At 36.2% G+C, this 21,698-nt stretch overlaps 1 non-coding gene across 1 annotated transcript; it reads left to right on the top strand.

Annotated features, from left to right (window-relative positions):
• Positions 1–583: 583 nt before the first annotated feature.
• Positions 584–689, top strand: LOC147516257 (small nucleolar RNA R71). Its single transcript, XR_015214632.1, has one exon. It is a non-coding gene; the product is annotated as a small nucleolar RNA R71 (small nucleolar RNA).
• The last annotated feature ends 21,009 nt before the right edge of the window (positions 690–21,698 follow it).

Here is a 21,698-nt window from a genome sequence, read left to right as displayed (position 1 = left end):
CTTGCCCTTGTCCTTGCCTTGGTTGATATTGATTGTAGTTATTGGTGGGCCTAACGTTTTGATTATTAAAACCTGGAGGTGTTACTTGTTGGTGGTTATTACTCCTACTAAAATTAGGATTTTGTCTCCAAGGTGCGTTAGATATATAATTAAAAGCACATACATCTTCTGGCTGTGATTGTGGTTGTTCATAAGCAAGAGAACAATAATGATCTGAATGTTCAAGATTATAACAAAAATTACAGCGAAGAGAGTTTATATTCATGACGGGAGTTCGTTTTTCTTGGTTTTTTTTTAACAGAAAGGGCATCTATCGTACGAGTGAGGGTTTGAATTAAAGTTTTAAGTTTAGGATCTTGTTTAATCTCAAACATACTGGCTGCCTTTGCTGTAGAAGAAGGAATGGAGCGGGAGTAATCGTTACCTCCCCAGTTATTACTTTTCTTGGATTGATTATCTAGAAAGTTATAAGCATATGTGGCTCCTTTACTTTAGAAATTACCTCCATTCATGATATCTAAAGTCTCTTTATGATGTTGGGATAGGCCTTTAAAGAAGGCACAAACTTAGTGTGTCTTTACCAAGATCATGATGTGGACATTCTACTAGAAGATCAGTGAAACGATTCCAAGCCTCAGAAAAGGATTCTTTAGGCTTTTGACGAAAGAAATGAATATTTTGTAGCATCTCATCAGTCTTCTGTGGCGGGTAAAATTGTTTCATAAATAATTCTACTAGTTTTTCCCATATATCGACAGAGTTCGACTTTTGTGTTTTTAGCCAAGCTGCCGCTTTGTCAGCTAGGGTGAAAGGAAACACCTTGAGCTTTATTTGTTCTGGTCTTACGTTAGGATGATGAAATGTAGTAAGAACTTGTTGTATCCTATGTAAGTGTTGATAAGGCTTCTCATGGTCTAAGCCATGGAAAATAGGTAGCAGATTAAATATATTGGAGGGGGATTCTAAAATCTCTCGTAGTATCTGCAAGAATTATACAGGACTCATGTCCATCGTTTAAAGCCTTATAGAAATCAGAGAGAGGTCTTTATGCTATTTCTTCACCCATTGCTACAAATGTAGTTGTGGTGGGTGTATGTGGGGTGTGTGTGTTGTGATTGGTGAATTTCTAGATAGGTGATTAATTCTGCGTCTACGATAAACAAATATAGCAGGTTTATGCGTACCAAATCTTAATCTCATGCAAGTTTTAAGTCTAATAGGCAAGCCCTAATGAGAATGCAAAAATATCCTAATTATTACTAGAAATAAAATCCTCTGACAGTAATTCGAGGATGTATATAGGTGTTACCTGGAGCGTCCTTGCTACGCGTATAAATAGCGTCTTAAATAGCCTTGAAGCACGTCTACGTTAAGTTACTTGAACAATTAGACGAGTACTGGTCTTGGTACACGGTGTGGATTGTGAAGTCTTGTAAAAAGTTTAACCTCGTTAGTTTTTAAAATTTAAGAATTAGGAAAATGCTTTTTACTATGGGCTTCGTGTTGGGCCTTGATGTTAGGCTTGTGAAAATGGGCTTTTGGTAGTGGGTGGGCTTTCTAATTAATATTTAATTAATAAATTTTTTTTGTATTTTTAATCAAACCAACGGCCAAGTCACTTAGGAATTTGAGGGAGGTTGTCCGTGCATGCACATTCCTTAATTAGATAACCCCCAAATTATTTCAGTTTGCTAGACACCGTTTATAATGAAGAAAAATAATTTTTAAAATTTACTAATTTTTAGTATACGAGTACTGTATAGTACTCTTGAGATAAAATTGCAATTAATATTAAAAATATTAATTTAAGCTAATTAACCAAGGGCTCGTGCGCGATTAGATCTAGTTATATTGGGCGCGTGTCACGCTTGAGATGTAGAGGGCGGGTCATGCTCGGTAAAGGCAAATTTAGGGCGTGCGCGTGCTCGTGACTTACAGTAGTCTTCAGGGTCAGGTCACGGGAGGGCAGGGAGTTGGTTGAGCAACTCGTATGCTTACTTATAGTTGTAGAAAAATTGGCTAAAAGTATGAACAGTGTTTTAATGTGTGATTTGTGAATAGTTAAAACAGTGTTTTGTAATCTAAACACGCGTAATGTAAACAAACTAGATGGCAAGCGGTGCCATTGATAAGAAATACTTATCAATACAATGATGCATAGTAGATATATGATGTCGTGAACAATAAATTATGATGGAAAAATAGTAGATAAATATTCTCTAAATCATGTGAGATAAATGGGAGTAGTCGTGTTCGCCAAACTCTAGTTGTACACTACTTGGATGCGAGTATAGAATAGAAGTATGCTTCACTAATGAGAGTCAAAACAATAGATATGAAGTCAAAATAGTGAATTTAAATGATGAATTAAGGTATTAGAAGTAATCTGCCATGCGATTCGATTTAATATTAGTTAGTATCGAATCGCTTTGTTAATCCCTAGTGAATACAAAGTCCTCTTGGATCAAAGTTTCACTAGCAAGAGAGTATAGCTCCATCACAAATCTCTTTGGTGGTGGATCTATGCTCTAGTTCTCCATTATGAGCTTGAAGTTCTTATTTGCAAAACAATAAATCCTAAAGATTAATCATCCTCACATGGCTTCATAAACCTCTTCTAATGGAGGTTTAGCCTAGTATCATAGGAATCATGCTATTTAAATAATAATAATAAGACATAATTTAAAGAAGAGAATTAAATATTAAAGAACTAAACTTTTTATTGATAAGTTCTAATGGAGGCTACAATACTAACCCTAATAAATGTAAAAACTAAGTCAAACTGAACTAAACTACTTATTAACTAAAGAGGGGAAGAGATAAGAGGTAAGGAAGGAGAGGAGAAGTGTTTAGCCTTAACCCTTTTTATATTGGAGAGAGTAAGGTTTACATTTTTGTGCATGGGCAAAAAATGGGGACTTTGGGCCTATAAAGTGAGCCCAAAGTCCATTAGGTTAAGTCTAAAAGGGCCACAGCTATTGGAGATTACTTCAGTGCCTTTTTCATCTACTTTTATAGCTCTAATTGAGGCAAGTCTGGGTCCATTTGAAATTTGATTATGAGGTGGTCGTTTTGACATAAAGTAGGCCCAATTCCGAGGCCCGAGTCTAAAGATACGGCCTGTTGAAGTTTTACTGACTTTTCTGTCCTTTTTCTACCCGGATTGACTTCGACTTTCCAGCTTTGACTGGGCTTGAAAAAGGCTTTTCTCTATGATTTTTGGGCTTTAAATGTAAAACTTCCTTGGCAATCATCTTGACTCATTTTCTATGCAAAAGTGGTGCTTTTAGTCACCTAATCAACTTCAAGTCCTGAAATGCACAAAAACACGTAAACATTACTAACTCTTATTTGTTATAAACAGAATTAGCCTAAATAGAGTACTATTAAGGGGTTTAAACTACACTTTTGGGTGCTTATCACTACACATAACCAAAAAAGAATGAATAATCATATATATAACAAAACCACTTACAGAGAGATATTCAACAGAGCATGCAACCAAATTTCCCACCAGCGCTCAAACAGGTGAATTTCAATAACCAATTTTCCCCTAAAGTCATCACCAACAATCCCCAATCCCTTACTGCCGCGAATCAACCCCCCACCACTCTTCAATTACACAACAACACCGACTTACAATCACATAATCCTTCCTCCACAACTTAATTTCAAACCCAACAATCCCATAATCTTCACCGTCAACCCTCACAACCAATATTCACAAACCCGACAACTTTCCAACAACCACCTCCAGTCAACACCACCAAACCCAATTTTCCCCTCAACCAAAATCTAATTCCTAATTTGCTGGTGAGAGAGAGAGAGATGAGAGATGAGAGCCTAGTGAGCTTGAGGGAGAGAGACGACAGAATAGAGCGAGAGAACATAACTAGAGATGGGTGGCAAATTTTCGCCCATTTTCCTACTGGCAAAATAGTTTAGGGGGGAGGTGGTTTCTATTTTCCCACTTCTAGTGGGAAAATTTCCTTTGCCGGCAAATAAAGATTCTGTTTGCCAATACCTTAAAATGCAGCCAAACACTGTCAAATGGTACTTATAGTGGGAAAATACAATGTGCCACCCCCATTTGCCAGTTAACAAACACACCCTAAGTGTTTATATATTTGCCTGGTTTAATATGCTTATGTTATTTACATTAAATTGTAGTAACTAATCTTCTATTAATCCTAAATTTTCTTAGGATCCAACCAAACTTTTCAAACCACCTCCTTTGGAGAGGGGTATTGGAAGGCCTATAAAGCAGAGAATGCGTGCTGAGGATGAAAATGAGAATGGTCATGTGCAAAAAAAGAGGAAAATGACTTGTAAAATGTAAAGGAGAAGGGCATAATGCAAGGTCATGTAAGGGTCTTTCTGTATCAGAAATAGCAAGCAATGCAAAGAATAAAGCACTAAGATTGAAACCTAAACTTTATACAAGATCTAGAACTGTCACAGGAGAGTCCACTTGCATAGACAAGGCAAAGTAAGTTAACTTTATATATATATATATATATATATATATATATATATATATATATATATATATATATATGTTAATAATAGTTGGTTTATACTTTGTTCATTTACTTTGTTTATACTAAAATGTTTTTACTACTTAGTTTATACTTTGTAAACCTTGGCAGAAAGATTGTAAGGAAGACACAGGGGGGGCATTAGGAAGGCAAAAAAAAAAAATGTTTTGCGAAGTGGAAGTGATGCTCTTCCAAGTGAGTCCATAGCAGAACCACCAAGAAATGCTCCTCTAAGTGAGTCCATGTCAGAACCACCAAGCAATGCACCAGTAAGAGTGGCACCAGTGAGACATGAACACCCTAAAAAGAGCCAAAACTATGGACCTACATTATTCAAAGCACCAGAGCACAGACATACTATGGGCGACTTGATTAGAAAGCAAGGAGAGGGGAAAAAGAATAGTGCAAGTGTGTTACTTGCTACAAGACAAGTTGTGAAGGGAGCAGGAGCAACTTTTGGAAGTGTTACAACTCCTTTCAAAGAACTAGCAATTGTGAAGGGCATAACAAGAAAGAAAGCAAGTGTTACAGCTCCTGTCTGTCAAAGCACCAACCGTTGTGAAACCAGTACAAGCTAGACTTGGATGAATGGTACAATTTACTTTTGATATTCATGTACAACTGGTTTTGGAAAAATTTCTTTTAGAATATATGTGTACAGATAGTTGGACTATTTTTTGCAGTGTTTAAAATGTTCTATTTCTTTTACAGTATTTAATAATTATATGGTGTATTTTCTATTTAAATTGCATTAAATATTATGTTAAAATTTAGATTAAGAAAATGTTTGCAGTTTTGGTGATTCAAGTGTGAGATATTTACTTGTAGTTTTTAGACTATGTATAGGGTGGCAGAAAATCAGAAAATGTTTGCAGTTTTGGTGATTCAAGTGTGAGATATTTACGTACAATTTTTAGACTATGCATAGGGTGACAGATTCATTTTACTAGGCTGTCTTGTATTGACAGATTCATTTCAGTCAATGCCTCGTGAATCATCAAAACACCCTATTCACTTTCTATAAAATCAGACTACACCCCCCAACACATCTCACATCAATCTTTTCTCATCTCTTTACTCTATTCTCATCTCAAGTTGCAACAGTTGGAAGTCATGGCTGCATGAAGAATAACAAGAATTCAGCTTGATAAAAAGAAAATTGCTGACTCTTTTGAGCAGATCAAAGCATTGTTGAAAGAAAAGAAAGATAAGAGGCTGTTTTTAGATTTGATGGAAAATAAGGGCCAAATGAGTTTCAAGGTCTGCAAGGAATGTAGCAATATGTGTTATTTAGAGTTGACTGATACCATAGGGCTATGTCATGCAGAAGAAGTATCATCAACATATCCTCCACCAGGCTTTGCTCCTCCACCACCAGCAAAGGGATTCGGTTTGAAATTTGCTCCAAAAGCTAAACCACAACCACCTTCCACTAGCACCATAACCAGCAGCAGTCCCTCCACCACCACCACCACAACCAGAACAAGTCCCTCCACTACCACCACAACCAGCATCAGCCTCTCCTTTACTCAGGCAATCAGGAAGATTACACAATCCACTTCTAGGACCATCACAATTTAGTCAATCACAATCACCAGCATGTGAAGCTAAAGAAATTGTATTGGCATTAGCAGCAGCTAGAGTGTGCATGAGCAACAAGAAGAACAAGAACAAGATGACCTAATGTGTAATGTGTCATGGTCTAATGTTCTGTTTTATGTGTCCAAGTTTTATGTTTGTGTTAGTTTGAACTAGTTTGAATGTTAGAGTCTCTGTTTTATGTTGCTTAAATGATTCAAGTGTTCTTTGTTTAGAGTGTTTTGAACAACAACAACAGTGTTGCAACAATAACTTCAAACTTCAAACATGAAAGTTATAGTGAAAATTATAGAACGTACATGACTACAAACATGAAAATTAAACTACAGTACTGATTAAACTAAACTAAATACAAACATTTCAAACCACCCCTTTTCCCTTTCACAGTCACTTGTGCATTAAATCCTTCACACAAATTATCCACTTTAATTTGAACACAAACTTTGGACTTCCCATTAGAACTCCCTACAGACGAGCTCCCTCCAAATTGAGAAGACAATTGACTAGGCTTCTGCTCAGGCATTGACTCCTTCAGAGCATCCTTCATCCATTGAAAACTCTGGCATTTTAGGCAACTTAAAAACTTTTAGCCCCATGAATGAGGTTGTTGTGAAGTTTTCACAAAACGACCTGTATCGCATCTCTTGCAAGGAGAGCCAATCCAAGGGCATCTATCATGCCAATGATCAAGCTTTCCACATGAGAAGCAAGCACGATCATGAAATTAACAGTACAACTTTAATTAGTTTTCCATCCCTACCTGAATTAAGGTACAAAGTTGAGGAAATACCTTCTCTAATGTTTCTCTAGACGAGACAAGTTCACCACCACCACCCATTTGTGCTTTGGACGAGTCAATTTAATCGTATCCATTTCAAGTTATAGATGCGTCTTCAACTTATAGATTGGAGAGCCCAACGTTAAAATCTAACGGTTACTTTCTGCATGAACTAACCTATTCAACCAATTTATGAACCGTTGATTTGATTGCACAGGATGCTGACACATGGCACATGGGCTAAATGATCAGCTCCTAAATGTGTGTTTTATTACCCTTACATTATTGCATTACATCCCTTCTTACGTTTAATGAAAAAACAACTCATAGCTTTTATCATCCTTTTCATGTTACAGAGAAATTCAGACCACTTATCATAAAAGCTGCGTCTTAGCACCAAAAGGAGCCTTGATTACGCTTATTATGAAGACTAGAAGTTGCTATGAAAAAGTGCTAAAAAAGTCGAAGTCAAAATCAAATGTCAAAGTCCAAGGTCAAAGGTCAAAAGTCAAGGACTCATAACCAAAGAGCTAAAAGTCAAAGTCCTTAACTCAGAAGACCAGAGATAGATGTCCTTAACACAAAAGATGGCTTTCTCTAAAACCTATCTTGATCAAGAAGAAATCAAAAAGCAAAAGTATAAAGTAAAGGGTGAGGTGTCTCAAATGTAATGGAGAAGGGCAAATCAGTCATTTACATAAAGTAGGGGTATAAGAACTAAAGGTTAGGGAGAGAGAGTGCACCTAGACTTATTCTAGTGTCATGTAGAATTTACTTTCTAGTCTTTTCACATTCAAGTCATTTACTTTATTGTTTTTCATTTCAATCTTGTTATTTGCTTTTATATTTTAATAAATCAATCATCTTTCTTTGTTGTTCTTTCTTCAATCAATCATTTCCTTTTATTTCTTTCAAGTTATGTTCTTCAATTATTAAAACCACTTAAGCTTTCTTTCAATGTTATTCATAAACTAGTAAACAAAAACTTGTCCTAAACTAAAGAAACTACCTTCCTTTCTTCCAACTCCCAAATCATTTAAGCTCCAAACAATTTATGGTGAACCACATCAACAACTTTGAGATACTCCTCACAATACAACTTCAAATGGTGTCACCGTCAAGGATTGAAGGAGCAAGAATGCTTGGTTGAGCATCTAAAGAGGGAAGCATCACTCTCACCTTTTCACTTCTTATTTTTCTAATTTTTGTTGATTTATTTCGTTGTTTTTCATTACTGACTTACTATTTTGCAAATCGATGTTTGAGATCAACATGCTGGAGAGGAGCTGAAACTGCAGCAGAAAGACGACTGAACTTCGCCGAAACCCGACGGACGACCGCGACTTTGCCGTGGCTTACCTCGAGTCCACCTCCACACGATCTTTGTCGATTTTTTCACGCTTCGGTTATTTTTAGGTGGTTGTACAGTGAAACCCGGATTTTGTAATAGAGTAAGATAAATCAGTGGAACTGGTTTGTAATAGATAGAGATATAAAGACAAAAAAACATAAAAAGAAACAGAAAATATGAGTTTTTAATTGATTGTATGGATAAATAGGAGTGAAAACTTGGTTGAAGTTCTAAACTTACCAAGAGATTAGAGTTTTCATTGCCTTGAGAAGTTCAAGTGTGCGAGGCGAGTCATGAATCATACGCTCGCACACTTTGAATCAACTTGGTAATCAACACTCTAACTAAGTTTAGCTCTATAGTTATTATAGATAATCTATCTTAACTAGTTAATCTATTAGATTAGTTTAATATTAGTTTCGTTTTATGTTTTAGGCCTTTGAGGGCAAATTTGTTTAATTATTAAAAAGCCCACAGTTCAGCTTACTTTTTAAGTGGAATTTTATTGTAACTTAAAACAGGGAAAAGCTCGAACGGATGATGGAGTGCATCAGTTGATGCTGGAGACGCTGCTTGAGGGTCCTTACAACGATCGTTCTCACTATGCTAGGCAACAGTCACTTAGGATTAACCAGCTGGTTGTGACGCAGTGGCTAGGAAAGAACCTCTGTAGCACTTCGAAGCTGAGTGACATCAACTTGTCATTCATGCACGTTCTTTGGGTTTTGCATAACAGGAGGTATGGTTTATGCCTCATTGATTTTCTACATGAAGAGCTTATGGCTGTAGGACTGAGCACTGCACCCCTACCTGTTTTAGTTACTAAGATTATGTTATCTTGGGGTTGTGTGCCTGAGTCACCTAGGACTCATATTAAGCTTCACTCAAACGCGAAGGCGTATAGTGACTGTGTTCAATGGCATTAGACACTGCCTATAGAGAGAGCTGATGGGATAAATCAAGATAAGGAGGAGGACGAATATCCTGTTTGTTTTGCTGAGAATGTTATGGATCGTGCTATTTCTGATTTTGCATGTTTTTCACTACTCCATAGTGGGATGCGCATGCATTATGATCATGTTCATTAGCGAACCCTATCTACACTCTATGAATTGATACAGAGGCGTCAGGGTTTCATTCAATGTGATCACCGCAGCTTAGAGCATAACATTCGAACCATAGCCGATAACCACGCTGACATGCTTAATTCTATAGAGAATATGGAAGAGGTGTAGGTAGCTTTTCAGGCCGAGGTCTTGAGACCTCTTCCCCAGCCAGGAGGTTCGCCATCTTCTTCTGACTCTAGACATGAGTGTCGTCGTCGTCGTCCTGCTAATGGTTCTGGACCTTCTTCTTCCCAGGGATAGCTTATTTATTTTTGAATTGTTGTGATGAATTTGATTTATATTTATTTTTGTTTTGTAATAATTATTTAATTTCCGTATTTGTTTCAATAACTTTAGTTTAATTATTTGTTAATTTCATTTTTAGTTAAGTAGTTAGTATTTATTTGTTTACGTGATTGCTCGTCTATGCACGTATTGTTAAATTTAATGCATGATTAATCACATATTCTTTACCATAGAGTTTTTCTGTTGATATTCAACATGTTTAGGTAATTTAATTGATCAATGTCATGAAACCCCCTCTCAAATTGTTTGGGGTGGCATATTTTAATATATGTGAACGTATGAAATTTCATGCCTTAAATCACATTTATATAAGTTTTGGGCCAAAATATAAGAACCCTTGGGCCTTGTTTAATTTCATTGAGATCCACAATGTAATTAGGTACATGATATTTCGAGGAATTTGAAAGTTTCGTGGAATTTCAGAAGCTAATCTACCCAAGGGCCTTCTTTTATTCAATTGGGATCTATAATGTAATTAGGAACCTTAAATTTCGTGGAATGTCAAAATTTCAGGAAATTTCAGAGGCTAATCATATATTGAAATTCAAAAAACTGAAATAGAATTCATGTGTAGAAAACTATTCTAAAAATATGTTTTTTCACATCTTTTTATTTAGCAACCATCCGGCCTTAGCAACCGAACACTATAAAAACAATCTCTAAGCATGTAGTTTCATAACTGAAAACCCTAAACACATCACCAGATCTCGAGCGCCAAGACGCCTTTACACACCTAACAAACTTAGTGCGCGCCAGATAACTTTTGGTATCAGCATTCCTACTCGCGCACCGTGCTCTCCGAAGGGTTATTCCAAGCGCGAACGCGCCCTCACTGCAAGCTTCCAGGTTCTTTTTTCTAACTTCTAGTACTTTAATTCATTACTCGGTTGTTATGACTTGTCCAAAAATTATACCAGAACAGTCTTTATATGACCAATTAGGTTGGCACCCTCTGTTGGTATATCCATGTGATACTTATTCACACATTAACTTACTGCTTATTTCAATGATAATTGTAAATTTTCTAATAACGAAGATGGAGAACAAGTGTTCTCTATCACCATAAACAATGAAACAATGGATTTAAGCAAATTTTTGTTAGCATTAGTGCTAGGACTTTATATGCCTCCTGGCCAAGACACATGGGATTACATGTCGGATAATGCCTTCTATTACAACTATGCATACTTCCATGAGACTTATGGGGCGGGAATTTTCCATTTAGAAGACCAAGGCCAATGATAAATATGTATTTATTTATCAATCATGAACAGTAGAATTATGAGATCGTGAACAGTAAATTATGATGGAAAAATAGTAGATAAAACTCATCAAAATCATGTGACAAAGAGGAGAGTAGTCGTGTTCGCCAAACTCTAGTTGTACACTACTTGGATATGAATTTAGATTGCAAATATGTTTCACTAGTTAGAGTCAAAATAGTAGATATGAGGTGAAAACAATGAATTTAAATGATGAATAAAGGTATTATTTAATCCGCCACGTGATTCGATTGACTATTAGTTAATATCAAATCGCTTGTATTAATCCCTAGTGAATACCAAGTCCTCTCAGATCGAGGTTTCACTAGTATGAGAGTGTAGCTCCACCACAAATCTCTTTGGTGGTGGCTTTATACTCTAGTTCTCCGTTATGAGCTCTATCTCTAGTTACTCATAACAAAGAACTTGAAGTTCTTTTATACAAAACAATAAATACCAATGGTGAATCATCCTCACATGACATCATAAACCTCCTCTAATGGAGGTTTAGCCTAGTGTCATTGGAATCATTATACTAAAGAAATAATAAGGACACATTATAAAGTAAAGAAGAATTGAATAAACAAGCTTTTATTCAAAGGTTTCTAATGGTGGCTACAAACTAAATTATTCTAACCCTAAAGAAAGTAAAACTAAACTAAACTAATTATTAATTAAGGAAGAGAAGGAGTGAAAGTGTTTAGCCTTAACCCTCTTTATATAGGAGAGGGTTAGGGTTACATTTTCGAGCCCAAAGTCCATTACGTTAAGTATAAAAGGGCCACAACCGTTGGAAATTAATTCGGTGCAATTTTTGTCTACTTTTACAGTTTTGATTGGGGCAAGTCTATTTCCATTAAAAATATTATTCCGAGCTGGTCGTTTTGACATAAAGTAAGCCCAATTTCGAGGCCTGAGTCCAAATATATGGCCTGTTGAAGTTCTGTTAACTTTTTTGTCCTTTTTCTACCCGGATTGACTTTGACTTTCCATCTTTGACTAGTCTTGAAAAAGGTTTTTCTCCATGATTCTTGGGCTTTAAATGTATAACTTCCTTGGTAATCATCTTGACTCATTTTCCATGCAAAAGTGGTGCTTTTAGTCACCTAATCAACTTCAAGTCTTGTAATGCACAAAAACACGTAAATAGTACTAACTCTTATTTATTATAAACATAATTGGCCTAAGTAGAGTATTATTAAAGGGTTTAAACTACACTTTTGGGTGCTTATCACACCACCCCCAAACAGCATTTTGCTTGTCCTCAAGCAAAGATGAGAAATAAAAACAGATAAGTGGCAAAAAATGTGGTCCTAAATAATCTCGCTTCGCAGAGTGCGATTGCATTGACCATATATAATAATGCCTGAATGGACGAGTTATAGTCTCGTGAGAGTTTTCCAAAAAAGGTACTCACAAACTTTATTTATACTACAACGACTAAAAGATAAAAATAAAATTTCCTACTTAATCTCAGAAATCTATACATCTTAATAACAATATAATAAGAACAATGCTTTTGAAACCTAAGTAAATACACACATAATAATTAAATAATCTAAAGATACATATGCATTCTATGAACTATGTAATGAAATGCAATGGCAGGTCTGTTTCTGAAACTTTTGGCATAGCGTCGTTAAATAGGTCCTCACAATTTGTCAAGACAAAAATACTATGATTTTTCCACTCAAGTTAGCTCACTCCAATTTATTTTTCCACTCAAGACAAAAATACTCCAGTGTGCAGTAGGCACATGTTTCCTCACAATCTCAATAATGTCCAAAGGAGTCGAGGTCGATCAATCACATCTACCACTTACTATCACACCAAATTAATCCTAATTGAGCTAGAGGTCATTATTAGGTGATACAGGCCTGAGGTGATGGTTTAAGAAGAAACGGAATGGATATTCAAATAAACAAGTCTGAGATAATAGGGTCTTCAATTATATGTAACTAGAGAAAACCTTGTTCTTACTTTGCTTCTACATTTAGTTTTCATCCTTAGCCTTTTTATTTTGGCTTTTTGACTCCTTTGATTCTATTTTTGGAGTTTTTATTTTATTTCTATTTTTATTTTATGTTTGTTTTATTTATTTTTTCTTTGGATGGAAGTTTCTTTTATTTATTTTTCTTTTTTGAAGCAACTAGCTAATTTTGGTTTTCCACAGGTTTTCTCTTTATTCTCTTTACACATCCTATTCTCAGACTCATTCAAAGATGGGTAGACTTATTTTTATTTTTATTGGTTTAAAAGATGGGTAACGGATTTGTGGTTGCGAAAAGGCTAATTGAAAGGCTCAGAGGGGCGACTAGCAGATAATTACTTATATGTATGAATTTTTAGTTATATTGATCCAAAGAGGGCCTAAATTCTCGCTTAGGATACTATATGGTGATCAAGCAAGTGGATGTATGATTTCTCTACTCATATTATATGTCTCCTTTGTGTCATCACTCAGATACTCACTCATATGAGGCTTTTAGGCTAGAATCTCACAGGATATGTAAAATTAAGTAGTCTAACCTAGGTCTCTGAAAAATACTGCCAAGTACACTCATACATGTTTATGCAAAATGTTAATGAAAAGATGCAATGACTATTACCTATGTATTAACCCAAGTTTCTAAGAACTACACTTAATTCTATTGCTACTTGAGATTTCTAGACTAAAATCATCATGGAAAAGGAAATAATTTGATTATCCTAAGTGTATACTATAAACTATTTTTATGTTTTTTTTCTATTTTTATACGACAAATAATACGTAATATACAACCTAATATGTGCTTAAACATTTACAACGTGTTTCTATACCACCTCCAAACATAATCACGTTTTGTCTCCAAAGTATGGAATGAAAATAAAGGATAAAGAGTACCATAGAAACGTGCTTGGAAATGGGATCACCTATTAAAAAAATTTAAAACGATACAAATATAAATAATAAAATGTGGACGCAACTCCTATATGAGTTCCATCCATTATGGAGATAAAAGGAAATTAAATTCGCTTGGGACATAAGCAGACACTAACAAGAAATATAAATATTACCATATATAGTTGTTTCTAATCATGGATTTTCCTCCGATTGCTTCTCACTTGTGAAATGAGGCTCCTTTAAGTCTTGCATATCTATGACTACTTTCCATGCCTTCATCCTGTTTTCATCTACCCTAGCCAACCTATTTAGTGCAATTTGGTCGGACGGGGTATATAGGGCTACTAGGTGAGGTTGTAGGTGCCAGCCAGGCCAAACCATAACACGTAAAGAACGGACTATAGCATTGGTCGTGCGCATTGTATCAACCTTAACCTAATCAGTGAAACGTGTACAGAATTCCGGGAAAAAGAATCTCATTATGTGGCAAACCATAACAGGCATAAGAAGGTACTCATGCCTCATTGTATGGGATCGTGCTAAACTAGACACTATGGTCTTGGGAATATCAAAGTGTATATGTCCCTCAGCTAAAGCAAGGAAAATGTTACAAGTGGCGCTATTCATAGTTGAAAAACGACATTCCCCTATTATATTGAGCATAATGAAAAACATATTAGAACCTATGTTAAAGGACAAGCTTTTAAGGGCTATGTTGTGTTGGCCTTGGTCTTCTAAACGGAAAACGCCCGCCCCATAAGGCTTGTGGAAGTATGCATAGTTATAATAGAAGGCATTATCCGACATGTAATCCCATGTGTCTTGGCCAGGAGGCATAGAAAGTCTTAGTGCCAATGCTAACAAAAATTTGCTTAAATCCATTATTTCATTGTTTATGGTAACAGAGAACAGTTGTTCTCCATCTTGGTTATTAGAAAATTTACAATTATCATAGAAATAAGCAGTAAGTTGATGTGAGTAAGTATCACATGGATATACCAAGAGAGGGTGCTAACCTAGTTGGTTAATCATGTCGTTGAAATAAAATCCATAAGTGTCACTATTAAGCAAGTCATAAAAAGACTGTTCCGATATAATTTTTGGAGTAGATATAACAATTGAGTAATGAATTAAAGTATTGGAAGTTAGAAAAGTAGAACCTAGAAATCCGAGCCTAAAAGCTTGCGGTGAGGGTGCGCGTGCGCTTGGAATAACCCTTGGGTGAGCGCGGTCCGCGAATAATAATGCTAATACCAAGATAATACGAGTGCGGTGCGCGCTAAGTTTGGTCTTGTGTGAGGCGCGTGTGCACTCTGAGATGCAACGATGTGTTTAGGGTTTTCAGTTATGAAACTACATGCTTAGAAATTATTTTTATAGTGTTTGGTTGCTAAGTTTAAGGCCGGATTGTTGCTAAAATAAAAGATGTGAATAAACATATTTTTAGAATAGTTTCCTACATATGAATTCTATTTCAATTTTTTTTTTGGAATTTCTATATATGATTAGCCTATGAAATTCCCTAAAATTTTGACATTCCACGAAATTTAAGGTTCTTAATTACATTATGGATCCCAATTTAATGAAACAAGGCCCATGGGTTGCATATAATGGGTTTCTGTATTAGATTAGCTTTTGAAATTATGCAAAACTTTGAAATTCCTTGAAATATCAAGTACCTAATTACATTGTGGATCCCAATTAAATTAAACAAGACCTATGGGTTGCATATAATTTGGTCCAAAACTTATATAAATGTGATTTAAGGCATGCAATTTCATATGTTCACATACATTATGCTAAATTAAAATATACCACCCCCAAACAATTTGAGAGGGGGGCTTCATGACATTGATCAATTAAATTACCTAAACATACTGAATATCAACTTAAAAACTATATGGTAAAATAAAAATATGCAATTAACCATGTATTAAATTTAACAATACGTGCATAGATGAGCAATCACATAAACAAATAAATACTAATTACTTAACTAAAAATGAAATTAACAATTAATTAAACTAAAGTACTGAAATTAAAACAAGTACGGAAATTAAATAGTTATTACAAAACAGAAATAATTCTAAATCAAATTCATCACAACAAATGTAAAATAAATAAGCTATCCCTGGGAAGAAGAAGGTCCTGAACCATCAGACAGACGACGACAACGACACTCACGTCTAGAGTCAAAAGAAGAAGGCAAACCTCCTGGCTGGGGCAAACGTCTCAAGACTTCGGCCTGAAAAGTTACCTGCACCTCTTCCATATTCTCTATCGAATTAAGCATGTTGGTGTGGTTATCGGCTATGGTTCGAATGTTATACTCTAAGCTGCGGTGATGATGTCTAATGGAACCCTGATGCCTCTGTATTGATTCACATAGCGTAGTTAGGTTTTGTTGATGATCATAAAGCGTACGCATCCTGCTATGGAGTAGTGAAAAACGTGCAAAATTAGAAGAAGCACGATCCATAACATTCTCAGCAAAACAAATAGGATATTCATCCCCATCGTCATCCTGATGCATACCATCAGCTCTCTCTTCAGGCAGTGTCCAATGCCTTTGGACATAGTTGCTATACGCCTTTGCATTTGAGTGAAGCTTAATATGAGTCCTAGGTGACTCAGGCATGCAACCCCAAGATAACAAAATCTTAATAACTAAAATAGGTAGGGGTGCAGTGCTCAGGCCTACAACCATAAGCTCTTCACGTATAAAATCAATGAGGCAAAAACCATACCTCTTGTTTTGCAGAACCCAAAGAACATGCAAAAAAAACAAGCTGATGTCACTCGGCTTCGAGGTGCTACAGAGGTTATTCCCTAGCCACTGCGTCATAGCCAGCTGGTTAATCCTCAGCGACTGTTTCCTGGCACAGTGAGAACGATCATTGTATCGACCCTCAAGCAACGTCTCTAGCATCAACTAATGCACTCAATCAAACTGGGATCTTTGTAAGGTCAAGGTGACCTGTTTAGCGTGTATCCCAGTGATGGTAGCAAGCAAATCATGAGTCACATCCATGTGAACTCCGTCCAAATCCACAAACATCCTCCCTAAAGGAAGTATCCTCTTATTTCAATAAAACTTCAACACCAAATCCTCATGGTAGTACTCCTCAGTTGAGTACCACATTCTATCCCACCCTGTAGCGCGCATTTCCGTACAGTAGAATAGTTAGAATATCTCCACATTAAATGCGAATTCCGACATGATTTTTACTGGTCGGGCTATTGGTTTGTTGGATTTTGAATACGGGTAGGGGTATAAGCAGGGGATGATTAGGGGAAGGTGCTGTAAAAAAGGTCTGTTTTGATGGAGGCACGAGGTGCACTTGAATTCAGTTTCTGATAGGCGCAGTGCGCGCTGGGATCGATTTAGATCAGGTTTAATTTTGGTTGGGAAAATGAAGTGAATGGTCCGGTGCGCGAGTTTAAATGGGATGGTCGGTGGGGTGTAAATATCGTGGGTTGGGTGGAAAAATAAATTTTGGCCCAAGCCCAAATCTTTTCAATAATACCCATCCTGTCCTGCTGCCTCATAAACGTAAAACTAAGATACCCAATTTGTTAGCGGTCTGATTTTTGCGAATGAGCCATGAAAATGATCAGCATGAAGAATGTTATCTAATGATCTAGGAAAAACTCAAATCTAACCGTGGGTGACATATGAAATGGTGGAAGAACGCCTCAAAATGTGTAAATGGCATAAGTTATGAGGGCGAAGGAAAATCTAAAAGACTAGATTGTGTCACACGAGTCTATACGACTTAAGGCAGCATAAACAAAGATAGGAAGTTGAGAGAACACGGTGGGGTGATTACCCACCCCCAAACAAAATTTTAGAATAGGATGAAAAAAATTTGTTGTGGTGAAAAAGAAGGTCTTTTAAAGTCAGATACCCTATACTTTCTAATCTATCTAATATTTATGGGTTTTATATTTTCTAATTTTTATGAAAAATATTTTTGAAAAATACAAGAATAAAGCAAGTAAAAATATAAATCACTCCATAGAGAAATACTACTCAAAAGAAACGAGAAAAAGTGCAAGAAAGGAATGCGTGAATTACATGAACGTGGACTAAGGATCCGGCACTTACAACCACACACTCTGAAAAGAGGGTCCGGTTACCTTAATGGAGTACTCCCAAAATATAGAATATGGATAGGAAGTACACCAAGCATAGAGGGTCAGTCCTCATAAACAGGGTCTTGTAGAAGGGTTTCTTCTACAGCGGATGAACATAATTCGTGAAAATGTTTTAAGCATTGGCCATTTACTTGAAAGGTATTGTTGTCTTTGGGATTTACCAAAGTAATTACCCCTTGAGGAGTGACATCAGTAACCAGAAAAGGTCTGGACCAACGTGTTTTTAATTTACCAGGAAAAATTTGCAAACGTGAGTTATATAGCAAAATATTTTGACCAAGGTCAAACTTTTTACGCAAAATATGTTTATCATGAATATGTTTCATGTTAGCTTTATAATCATTCGTTAAATCATAAGAATTGTTACGGATCTCTTCAAGCTCATTTAATTGCAATTTGCGCTTGACACCAATGACATTAATGTTGAAAATAAGACTTATAATAGCCCACAGGGCACGATATTCCAACTCAACAGGATAAGTGACAAGGTTTACCAAAAACTAAACGGTAAGGTGACATACCAATAGGTGTTTTAAAAGTCGTTCTATATGCCCATAAAGCATCTGTTAGGCGTCTAGACCAGTCTTTCCTATCAGGATTAACTGTCACTTCTAAAATCTTTTTAATTTATCTATTGGACACCTCTACTTAATCACTAGTTTAAGGAAGATAGGAAGTCGACACCTTATGGGTAACTCCATATTTCTTAACTAAAACTTCAATAACTCTATTACAAAAATGTTTTCCTCCATCACTAATGATGGCCTTAGGTACGCCGAAACGTGAGATGATATACTCCTTCATAAACAATACTACAGTTTTATGGTCGTTATTTCGACAAGCCATGGCTTCAATCCATTTAGAAATGTAGTCTACAACTACAATAAAATAAATGAAACCATGCGAAACAAGAAATGGGCCTATAAAATCTATACCCCAGACATCAAAAATCTCCACTATAAGAATGGGATTTAAGGGCACCATATTACGTTGAGTAATACAACCAAGTTATTGGCATCTAATACACGCTTTGCAGTATGCATGGGCATCTTGATCAAACAGGGTCGGCCAATAAAAATTGCATTGAAGAACTTTGGCGGTAGTTTTCTTTCCACTAAATGACCTTCGCATGATTGTTAATGGTAGAAGGATAAGACTTCATTGTGCTCTCACTTGGGAATGCAACGACGAATTATCTGATCCGCACAATATTTAAAAAGGTAGGGTTCATCCCAGTACTAAAACTTAACTTTGGCCAAAAATCTCTTGCGTTCATTCCTGGTCCATATATCAGGAATGATCTCAGACACTAAAAAGTTAACAATGTCTGCATACCAAGGTGCAGAAAAAATTGAATAAAGATGCTTATCCAGAAAAGAGTCAAATATCAATTCAGAATCACTGTCATCCTCATTAGTCAACCTAGATAAGTGATCTGCAACTACATTTTTAGCTCATTTTTTATCCTTAGTTTTTAAGGTAAATTCAGTTAGGAGAAGAATCTAACAGATCAATCTATGCTTAACAACCTTCTTCGCGAGAAGGTACCTAAGCGCGGCATGGTCTATATAGATGATGGTCGTGGAACCAACTAAGTAGGGACGGAACTTATCTAAGGCATATACAATGGCTACAAATTCCTTTTCAGTAGTAGTGTAATTATGTTGAGCATCATTTAAGATTTTACTAGTATAAAAAATAACCGTGGATTAATTATCTAACTTCTGTCCTAGCACAGCACCAATGACATAATCACTAGCATCACACATAAGTTCAAAAGGTTTTGACCAGTCTGGTGGTTATATGATAGGTGCAGAGGTTAAAACGGCTTTTAAAATTTCAAAAACCTATTTGCAGTCATGAATAAAATAAAAAATGGCATCTTTTAAAAGCAATTGTGTTAAAGGCTGAGCTATTTTTAATTTGAAAAATCTTTTATGAAATGTCTGTAGAAACTTGCATGGCCTAGAAAGGCTTTAATGTCACGGACAGTCCGTGGTATAGGCATAGACGCTATCTTATCTATTTTAGCTTTATCCACTTCTATTCCATTTTTAGAAATAATATGACCTAAAACAATATGGCCAACTATGTGTTCAAGCATTTGATTGACAAAAGGTAAAGGAAAGTGATCCTTGCATGTCATAGCGTTAAGCTTCCTATAATCAATACAAATCTGCCACGTTATAGGAACTCGGGTGGAAACTAACTCTCCATCAGCATTACGAATGACTGTAACACCTGATTTCTTAGGAACTACATGAACTGGGCTCACCCATTCACTATTTGAGATGGGGTATATAATGCCAGCATCGAGTAATCTCAAAACTTACGCTCTAACAACCTCTTTCATGGCAGGGTTCAGACGACATTGTGGCTCACGGGAGGTTTTTGCATTATCCTCCAAATGTATGCGATGTTTGCATATGCTAGGGTCAGTACCCTTAATATCGTCTAAAGACCAACCAATCACAGAACGATGTTCACAAATAACCCTAATCAAATTTGCCTCTTCAGTAGCAGATAACTGAGATGATATAATAATCAGATGAGTGCCATCCGGATCAAGATGAATGTAATTTAACTCAGCGGGAAAAGGTTTAAGCTCAGGGGTGGGAGGAGTGGGAATGAGGGAATCAGGAGGGTTTTCCTCCTCTAAAATGCAGATTTGTTCAGGAATGAGTTCTTCAAACTCAGAAGTTAGATCGTGAATAGGAGTAGATTCTAAGAGGGGATGTACTTCTTGGATGTAAGAATCCTCAGTATTGCCAAAGGAAAGAAATTGGTGCATCTTATTATCTGGAAAAGTTTTGTTAAAATAATCTTGAGCGAGGCTCTTTATCATGCTAATTTCACCATCTATAGTCGTGTCTGGTGTCTGGTGTCTGTTGCGTCATTTTAAAAACATTTACCTCAACAGTAAGATTTTCAAAGGAAATGAACATTGAACTATTGCAGCAATTAATGAGGGCATTGGCAGTTGCCAAGAAAGGACGCCCTAAGGTGATAAGAATAGAGTCATTGGCGACATCTGTGTCTAGAATGACAAAATCGGTTGGATTATAGAAGTCTTGTACTTTAACAAGAATATTTTTAACTACGCCCTTAAGATACTTAATCGAACGATTGGCTAACTACAAAGTCATTTTGGTCGGTCTTAGATCGTGTATACCTAGTTGTTTATAAAAGTAAAATGGGAGTAAGTTAACACTTGCCCCTAGATCTAGAAGAGCAGTTGTGGTGAAAGTATTGCCTAACGTGCATTGTACAGTGGGACGACCAGGGTCCTTGTACTTAACAATTCCGTTGTGCTTAGATAAAGAGGGAAATTGTTCTGTTAAGAAGGCTTCTTTAGGTATGTTTGTTTTCCTCTTTGTGGTGCACAAATCTTTAAGAAACTTAATGTGTGTTGGAAGACATTCTATGGCTTCGAGAAAAGGTAGGTGATAAGAGCCCAAAACTGTAGTTTTAACCCCTTAACAATCATACTTTTAGACCAATTATGTGAGTAATAATTAAGAGTTAATACTGATTACGTGTTTTTATGCATTTTAGGCTTCAAAGTCTATTATGTGCAGAAATGTGCCACTTTAGCGAGATAAAGGAGCAAAGGTCGGTTGCTAAGGAGTTCTGTGAATAAAGGCCAAGATTCAAGGAGACAAAGCCTTTGTAAAGCCCGGTCAAAAGCTGAAAAGTCAACACGGGCAGAAAGAGTG

The sequence above is a fragment of the Coptis chinensis genome, chromosome 2 (genome assembly GCF_015680905.1).
Source record: "Coptis chinensis isolate HL-2020 chromosome 2, ASM1568090v1, whole genome shotgun sequence".
Lineage (NCBI taxonomy): Eukaryota > Viridiplantae > Streptophyta > Magnoliopsida > Ranunculales > Ranunculaceae > Coptis > Coptis chinensis.
Note: the sequence above shows the minus strand (reverse complement) of the source record. Positions and strands in the feature narration are given on the sequence as shown.